Source organism: Triticum dicoccoides, chromosome 3A (genome assembly GCF_002162155.2).
Source record: "Triticum dicoccoides isolate Atlit2015 ecotype Zavitan chromosome 3A, WEW_v2.0, whole genome shotgun sequence".
NCBI lineage: Eukaryota > Viridiplantae > Streptophyta > Magnoliopsida > Poales > Poaceae > Triticum > Triticum dicoccoides.
In genome coordinates, this window is record NC_041384.1 from 522,703,705 (window position 1) to 522,713,318 (window position 9,614).

Sequence of the window (9,614 nt, forward strand, 5' to 3'; positions counted from 1 at the left end):
GGGGGTGGGGTTGGATGGATAGTGAGCGGTGGCGTTGCCTTTGGATGAACAGGACCCCGTGGTGTGGTGGAGGGCTGGATGAACAGTAGACGGTGGAGGGGTGGTTGAATAGGAGCCCGTGGTGTGGAGGGCTGGATGAACAGTAGACGATGGAGGGGTCCCCGTGGAGGGGTGGTTGAACAGTAGCCGGTGGAGTAGTGCGCGGTGGAGGCTGGAGGAGGTCGACGGTAGAGATGAACAGTATCCCGTGGAGTCCCGTTTTGCGGTACGCCACACCCCTCCCAATGAACAGGACCCCCGTTTCGACCGTAGGAGGTCCGTTTCGTCCGTTTTGCGGTACGCCACACCCCTCCTGATGAACAGGACCCCCGTTTCAACCGTAGGAGGTCCGTTTACTCCGTTTTGCGGTACGCCAGACCCCTCCCGATCAACAGGACCCCGTTCCGAACATAGGAGGTCCGTTTCCTCCGTTGTGCGGTACGCCAGACCTCGTTTCCATTGCCTGTTCCGTCCAAGCCCTCCCAATGAACCTGACCACGCATTCCATTCCAACCCAGCCGGTTGGCTCCCACGTGTTTCGTTGCCTCCCGATGAACACGACGCATTCCGTTGCCTCCCCATGAACACGACGACGACGCTGTTTCTCCGTTCCGACCCAGCCATGTCAACGAGCCCTGGCCGTACGTATGCGCGAGTAGGCGTTCGAGACCCCGCTCGTATGTACACATACATGGCCGTATTTTCTTTCTTGCACCCTGGCCGCTGTACGTACATGTACATGCTACGTGCGTGCCTCTACTACGACACGTGCGCGCCTCTACATCCACCAGTATATATGTACGTACACGTTCGCGACCAGAATGACAACGCTATGTACGCTTCGACCAGGGGGAGTATTCATTTTTTGTGTGCGTAATAAGGAGGCACTTCCTTGCGTGCGAAGATATAGCTGGTGGGTCCGAGCTGTCAGCGGCGGTAACGTTTTTTTCGTGAAATACAGAGGCCCTTTTGGTGGGTCCCTGATGTCAGGTGGAGGAATCATTATTTTGCGCGTAATAAGGAGGCATTCCCTTGCATGCGGCCATGGACCCAGCTGTCGGCCTCTCCATGTATAGTCCACTTCAGATGCATGTCGGTCATTGACCATGTTGACCAGCTCGCGCCGAGAGCACCAGGGCGGTGGACGACGGTGAGGCCTAGGAAGGGAATGACACGGAGGCAGGGAAGACTCGAAAGTTGTTTCCCACGCGGAGGGGAGTACGACTCTACGAGGGTTTACTGGTTCGTCTGCCATCACCGGAGAATAACAGCAGATGTGGGTGAGTAGAGGGATGGCTAGGCCAGCGATGGGAGTACGGTGGGGCGGTGAGGCCTGCGTGGCAGCACAGCCGGCCGCGGGGATGTGGGAGCAGGCAGTCCCGTCGGCGCTTGTTTGAGCGGCAGTTGCAGGAAGAGCAGAGATTGAAGAAGCACGACGGCCGTTCGATGGACATCCAATAGTCACTGCTTGTGCGTCAACCTTTTTTTTAGGAAAGCCTCAAATATGTGGAAAACATCATACAACCCATCTGCCATTATTTCTAATAATTTACAGCCCATTTGCTGATTCTTAAGGTTTTTTTGGAGCCCATATTCTTTTTGTTAGCATTAAAGCCCATATTGTGGCCACAGTTATTTTTTTATGAAATTTTGCATATTTCGGTGCGGTCCAAACTGTTTTTAATCCCGAAATTTCGACTCACATTCAAACTGATTTTAAAAATAAATATATATCAATATAAAATCCAACAAATTCTCCACGCATAAAAATTAAAGTAATTTAAAATCTCGAAATGAAAAAAAGATATTTGAAACTAATTGCCGGTTTGATGAGTTTTAAAAATGTACAACCCATTTCTCATTACTGATGGGCCATTTTCTCGGCCATCCGAATGAAAGCTCTCCTCGTCTTGAAAGATTTGCAGCCCAACAGGCCTGACAAAGCGACTTACTTGGTAAATCACAAAAAAACTGGGCTGTGGCCGTGGAACCAGCTGTCAGCCTCTCCACATACAGTACTCTTCCGATGGAAGTCGTTCTTTGACCATGTTGACCACGCCACGCGGAGAGCACCACGGCGGTGGACGATGGCGAGGCCTAGGAAGGGGACGACGCGGAGCCAGGGAAGACGCGACAGTGGAAGCCCGCGCGGAGAGGAGTACGAGGGTTCACTGGATCGGCTACGGTGTGAGGCTGCCATTGCCGTAGGGCCTGGCCAATGGTGGGAATAGTAGGGGGCGGTGAGGCCTCCGCGGCAGCATAGCCGACCACGATAGGCAGGAGCATGTGGCACGACCGGCGCTGCTTTGGGCGGCTGGAGGAAGAAGACCAGAGGTTGAAGAAGCACTACGGCCGTTGGATGGACATCGTACGGTCACTGGAGCTAGAATCGTTCATATTGACTAAGTTGACAAAGCCCTCCATCCCTGTCAACTTAGTAGGCCCACAAGTCAGCCTCCCATAATGGTGGGTCCCAGCTAGCAGGGGGTAATCATTTTTTGTGCGTAATAAGGAGGCACTTCCTTGCGTGCGAAGATATAGTTGGTGGGTCCGACATGTCAGCGGGGGAAACATTTTTTTTCGCGAAATACAAAGGCCCTTCCGGTGGGTCCCAGCTGCCAGGTGGAGGAATCATTATTTTGCGCGTACAGTCCATGGCCGATGGATGTTGTTCGTTGACCACATTGACCAGGCCGCGCCGAGAGCACCATTGCGGTGGACGACGGCGAGGCCTAGGAAGGGAACGACACGGAGCCAGGGAAGACTCGGCAATGGTTGCCCACGCGGTGGGGAGTACGAGGGTTTACTGGTCCGGCTGCCGTCGCCGGAAAAATAACAGGAGGTGTGGGTGAGTAGAGGAATGGCCTGACCAGCAATGAAGTAGGGTGGGGCGGTGCGGCCTGTGCGGCAGCACAGCCGGCCACGGGAGGCAGGAGCAGGCAATCCCACCGGAGCTGGTTTGGGCGGCTTTAGCAAGAAGATTAGATATTGAAGAAGCAGCATGGCCATTGGATTAACATCCAACGGTCACTGCTGCTAGAATCGTTTGTGGACTAAGTTGACAAAGCTAAAGTACACGTCAACCTAGTAGACCCACAAGTCAGCCTCCAAATCTATCCCAAATAGCATATAGCCCGAAATTTCTAGCCAGATTCAAATTAATTTTAAATCTAGATATACCTTAATTTAAATTCAATGAAATTTTACCCGCACAAAAACAATGAAATTTAAAATATCAAAATCCGAAAGAAAACAATATTTTGGAACTAATTGCCTGTTTGCTGTATTTTTTCATTTTACAGCCCATTTATTATTACTTATAGCCCATTTATTATTACTTATAGCCCATTTTCTTGGCAAAATGCATCCCTCCTCGTCTTGAAAGATTTCCGGCCCAACAGCGCGTAGAAAAGCAAGTAGGCCTATGTTGGTTATTCTGCAAAAAAAAGCTGGCTAGCCATTTTCAGAAAGGAAAAAAAACAAACTGGGCTGGTCATGTGCTAAACATATGAAATAAAAGCCTGGGCTAGACGGGCCACGGGTCCCGCACAACCCAGTTGATACCCTTCTCCGTCCCAACAAAGCAAAATTACTGCGCGCGCTACTGGGTCCCTACTGTCATTCTCACCATGTACAGTCATCTTCTTATTCCTCTCGGTTGTTGACCATGTTGACAACACTAGAGGGCGGCGCCGCGGCGAGCGAACCAAGGTGGAGGACGATGGTGAGGCCTTGGACGGGAACAAACAGGAGCCGGGGAAGATCACAGCCAGCCGTGGGAGGCGGGAGCAGGCGGTCCCGCCGGCGCTGGTTTGGCTTTGGCGGCTCGAGGAAGAAGAGACTGAAGAAATGCGACAGACGTTGAATGTCAATCCAATGGTCAAGGTTGGCACAATCGTTTGTTGACTAAGCGGACACCAAGTAGCATACTTTTTTATATATAGAAAGAAAATCAAAGACTTGGGAAGGCGTACAAAACTAGCTAGTGTACCAGTAAAGAGACGTTGCCGAGTTTTAGAAAAAAGAAAGACGTGCTCCTGTAGCTGGTTCGAATCCAAACGTAGACTATGACTATATATGGTGCTATGCTACTCTGCAAGTAATGAAACTGACATATCCAACGTTCGCTTCTCCTCTTCTCTACTCACTCTGCCTAGCATCAGAAGCTCTGGTAGTAGCAGCCATGTCCGCTGGCTGCTCGTCCACCTGCTCTTCAGCAGGCAACAACCAGATATGCGCCAAGTCGCCACCCGTACCATCGCCTGTGGGTCTCATCACATCCCCACCGGCACGCACACCACAGCCGATTGCTCATCGCAACCCGCTGCCATTGGTGTGGTGCCACTGCTGCAAATCACGCAGAGTCATCCGTCGCATCTCAACCACAATCCGCAACCCTGGCCAGGTCTTGTACAAATGCCCGAATCATGGGGTAATAATATGTTTAAGTGTTGTTCTGCTGCTTTCAGTTGCTGATTTTTTTATAGTTTGGTTGATGATCTTCCAATTTGATTCGTGCAAAAAAGGAAAGATTCGTGTGATTTGTATTTCTGGGAAGTTGCTGATGTGGGGGAATGCAACTACGCTGATTATTTGGTTAGCCGAGGAATTCCAATACCAGTAGGTTGGGGTGTTGGACAAGTAACTAAAGGAACGACAAAAGAGGAAGATGCAGAGCAGAAGGTTAAAGATGCAGTTCCTCTAATCATGGCCAAGCAACAGCTGCTGAACGACCTTGACAGCAATGAGGAGATGAAAGAGCCTATGAAGATAATGGGAAAAATCGATGTGCTCTATAGGACGATTGTCTCTTTATTTGCAGTGTATGTAGCACTCGTGATGTATTCAGTGGCTACGACATGAGCACTTTGCTGAAACTAGTAATGAATGAAACCTGTGTAGCAGGCTGGGCGTAGTGTTGTGAACATCTAATGATTTCTATTAATGGAAATCAGGGGGTATCCCCTTTTGCTCATATAAATAAATAAATAGCAGAGGCCCTGTCGGGTCAGCTTTGTTCTCATTCGAAGACGTCGAGCAAATTGCAGTCCAACAACAAACTATGTCATCAAATTCAAGTTTCATAGCCAAATATGAGTACAACTAAACAACAATGTCATCATGTTTTAGTTGTCATACAATCACCAAAGACAAATCAGCATACATAACAAGTGATGTTCTCACAACAAAATACTAAACAACACGTTCATCAGGTTTCAGTTGTCATAGCAAACACAATTTCACATAGTAGATAAAAAAATGTCTTCTGACAGGCAAATATGACAAAACCAATGTAATTATCATCCGCAGCAGCAGCGTCAACATCTTCGCCATGTGTATCAGTCTGAATCGTAATTCCCCACGGTGTCATCTTCTTCTTCGTCCTCAACGTCCACGAACGTTGGCTTCTTCTAGATCAACTCTTGTATGTCCACAACACGACGGGCAATCTTTTCACCGGCGTCATTGACGTGATGGTTCTCAAAGATATTAGGAACATCTGTGTTATCTTGTACATCAGGAGCAGTGTAAGCATCATCTTGTTGTGCAACTTCATTAAACGAATTCCTCTGCTCAAACCTTTGCAATACTCTCTAGTCATTGCTACGTGCAAATGTGTCTTCCAAGAAAAATATATGTGGTGCTTGATTTGCCAAAATAAAAGGCTCGTTGGTCTGGTACGCCGCCTTGACATTGATGGATTTTAAATAATCATCAGCTCTGGGTTTTGCGATCCTGGAAAACAGGTTATACCAATGACAGCACAACAGAACCACACACCGATGATCCTCGAAACTAGAGATATACTGCAACTGAACAATGTCTGTTATGTTAGCATACACTTCAGTTGTCTCTTTGTCATACGTATCCGTGCTTATGATGGCACTGTTTTGTGTCTTCCTGCCTTCGTCTCGTGCAAGGGTGTTGTAGCGCACATCTCCAACAACGCAAGATTCATAATGTCCTATCCGAGTATCAGGACCCATTGCTAGTGAGTAAAGGGCATCATCAACTGCATGCCCATCCTCCCACATCTTCTTAACCTATGGTTAGAAAATAGACAAGCTAATCATCTTATGTACTCAATATATTAAAAAAACTGACTGTGCACTTCAAAAGCTTACATGGTTCTTGAACCATTTCGCAAATCCTGCCATAACCAGTTTGTCAATGTTTCTTGGATTTTGCGGCAGTAACTCCTCTTTGTAGATGCTGCACAACATAGTGATCGCGTCAAACATCTAAATATATAAGAATGTGCTGCAAGTTTAGTAGATTACGATGTATAAGCTACAGTACTGCACTTATTTGATATAAGGTAGTATCCCAGGATAGTTATTCAACACATACCAAACCATTTTGTCCAAATCTTTAGGTTTGTCCTCTTGTCGACTCTTCCCTGTAACTCAAATAGAATAATTGAAAACATTGAGCCCGGGATTGTCTTCACCCACCTCTTTGCTAAGCTGATCAGCTGTTTCAATGTATTTTGAGCAGAATGTCAACGCTTCTGTAGCAATGTAGGCCTTTGCAATGGAACCCTCGGGTCTAGCTTTGTTCCTAACATAGCCCTTGAAAGTGCCTAGCCGCCTTTCAATAGGGTACATCTAGCCATACTGTACTGGACCTCTAAGTAGTGCCTCATCAGGTAGATGAACAACCAAATGCACCATCACATCAAAGAAGGCTGGAGGATATATCTTCTCAAGGTCGCATAGGATAGTTGGTATCTTGTCTCTAAGACGCTCCAAAGCATATATCCTGATATTCCTACTACAGAGTTCCCTGAAGAATTGTCCCAACTCTGCAACTGCTCTATATAAGTCAGGGCGACCCAATCCTCTAAGGATAACAGGTAAAACCCATTGAAGTAGGACGTGGCAGTCATGAGTTTTCAACCCTTATACCTTGTTTCCATCTGCACTGACTCTCCTTTTAGGGTTGGAAGCAAATCCATGTGGGAATCTCACACATGACAGGACCTCGCAGAATTCTTTTCTTTTTACCTTGTCCAAGACGTACACAGCTGGTGCCATATCCCGTGGTTTACCTTCATCTTGCACCTGCAAATCCTTTCTGATACCCACGTGTCTCAAATCAATCCTAGATTTTAAGGTATCTTTCGTCTTGCCTTTAATATTAAGAAGTGTGCCGATAATGCTGTCACATATATTTTCCTCGATGTGCATCACATCAAGATTATGCCGCAGATCCAAATCTTTCCAATACTCCAAGTCCCACAAAGTGGACCTGCGGGTAAACAATAATCTCTCTTCTACCCTGCCACACTTCCTTTTCCCGCTACCATTACCAGGATGGTTTCCCGGTGTAATATGCCTGACCTTCTCTAATTCCACTTGCAACTCATCGGCGGTGAGCCTCTTTGGCGCATCACGGTTTTCATGCTTTGCATTGAACACATGTCTTCGGTATTTTCTAGGATGCGTCTTGTCCTTGGCAAGGAAACGGCGGTGTCCAATGTAACAGATCTTGCTAAGTATTGCGAATGATAGCGGATTCCTGTCACAGCGAACACATGCATTGTAACCATGTGTCGTTCGCCCTGACATAGTGCCCAAAGCCGGATAATCATGGATGCACCAAATTATAACAACACGCAGAAAGAAATCAGCTGGTGTGGCTACTATATAGGTCTCGAGTGAGAACACCCTTCCATAGCTGTTGAAGTTCCTCCACAAGAGGCTCCATGAACAAATCAAAATCCTTTCCAGGACTTTTTGGACCTGGGATGAGCAAGGGCATCATGTAGTTTGATTCTTTGGTGCAGACATTTGGAGGCATGTTGTAAGGGATAACAAGCACTGGCCACATGCTATATGTGGCGCTCTGGTGGCCAAATGGGTTAAATCCATCTGAAGCTAAGCCAAGTCTAATGTTTCTCGGGTCAGCAACAAACTCTTTGTGTTTATCATTGAAGCTTTTCCACTCACTACCATGAGATGGATGGCTCATTACATTCTGATCTCTATACTCCAGGTTCCTAGAATGCCACAATACATCCTCTCTTGTTTCAGCATCATGAAACAACCTCTGCAGTCTTGGTGTAATTGGAAAATGTCTCAGAACATTATGAGGAATCCTCTTCACAGCATCGCCATCTTTCCATCTTGATGATTTGCATTTCGGGCATTCACTTAAGTTGGCATAATCCTTCTGGAACAGAACACAATTATTCTTACAAACATGGATCATATCATATCCAATTCCAACTACATGAAGGAAATTCTTCATTTTACTGTAGGTGTGTGGCAGCTCAGACGCATCTGGGAAAGATTTGCGAAAGCAGCCAACATCGCATCGAATGATTTGTTGGTCATCCGCTCAGATGTCTTCACCTGAAGAAAGGTGACCATAGCTGAGAATACTGACAGCTTATTTCCTGGGGTGACAACAGTGTTGCATTGTTCCAACATGCGGGCCCACCGTTTTTCTTCTGCAGGTGAAAGTTCACGGAATGCACGAGCATTCCGTAGCATTGTTTCAATGTTGGTCAAACTCATTGGCTCCGCCACCACCACCACCTCCTCCTCTTCCACCTGAGCATCAGGCAGATCAAGATGGTGATCTGCTGCTTCCACGTAGTCAATAACATTGACGTTCACAGCTTCACCATGATGAACCCACATAGTATATGTGACCGACATCCCATACAAGTGTAGATGATTTTGCACAGTTGATTGGGGTCTTGTAACTGAATTCATACAACTGGTACACGGGCAGAGCACATCTGATTTCGAACCACCGTACTCAGCTCTGATAAAGTTTAGGAAGTTTTCAACCCCCTTGACATATGCAGCGGAGAATCTTCGAGCAGAAGTTATCCAAGTCTTGTCCATCTGTTAGACATACAAATTAGTTCTTCTACTAGATATTACAGGAAAAACATATATGCTTTTTTATGAAGTCCAGAAAAAAATACCTAGGTCAATGTCTAAAGCTATGGCAAGATATTTGGACGAGCAGATCTAAGTAACGAAATATATGTAAAGCTAATTCAGCAAACAGATTTGAGTGCCAAATTATGGCAGGCTGTTTCAGCAGTCAATGAGGCCGAGCACACAGCCATCAAACTATTGAAGACCATCACAGCAACAAAGATCGAGTATAAAATGGTGTAGAGCTATTTCACCTAACAGATTGGTTACTAGACCATGGCAATCTACGTCACAATAAATATATGGCAGGATATTTTAGCAACTAATCGGCCTTGGCATGCCATCTCAGCTAAGCAGATTGAGTGCAGAACAGGGCAAGGAAGCTTCTTAAGCAGAGCATATTGAAAGTAAACTACTTCGGCAAACAGTGAGATTAACAACGTCTATCAGCTAACATTCAGCGCTACACCGACATGAACGGGGCCTCAGTCTAGAATGCGCGTACCGTGGGAGAAGCTGACCGCCGTGCGTCTCCACACGAACGTCGCCAGCTGTGGCGGTGCTGACCGCCGTGCGCCTCCAGAAGAACGTAGCCAGAGGTGGCGGCGCGACTAGAGGACGACAGTCTATGAGAGTGTACTGTGGGAGCAAGAGGATCGCCGAACCGCGGCACCGACG